We start from the raw sequence: 253 nt of genomic DNA on the forward strand, positions 1-253 counted from the left end.
GGATAATCCCCTTGGGGACACACACGTGCTGTCCCCTCCCAGGGCCACCAAAGGAACGGGACGGCAGGATGGACCCTGATCCTTCTCCTCTCCGTCAGCGTTTTTCCCGTCCCGTGCGCTCCAAACCCCTCCCCGCGCTGGGAATTGGCGTGTGCTTATGAACAGGAGACGCTGCTCGTTAGCGCTGCTCGTTAGCGGGGCGAGGGCACGGGGGGCTGGGGGTGACACCGCTCAAAGCGTCCCGGACAACCGG

The sequence above is a fragment of the Eurypyga helias genome, unplaced genomic scaffold, assembly GCF_000690775.1.
Source record: "Eurypyga helias isolate BGI_N326 unplaced genomic scaffold, ASM69077v1 scaffold21861, whole genome shotgun sequence".
Taxonomy (NCBI): domain Eukaryota; kingdom Metazoa; phylum Chordata; class Aves; order Eurypygiformes; family Eurypygidae; genus Eurypyga; species Eurypyga helias.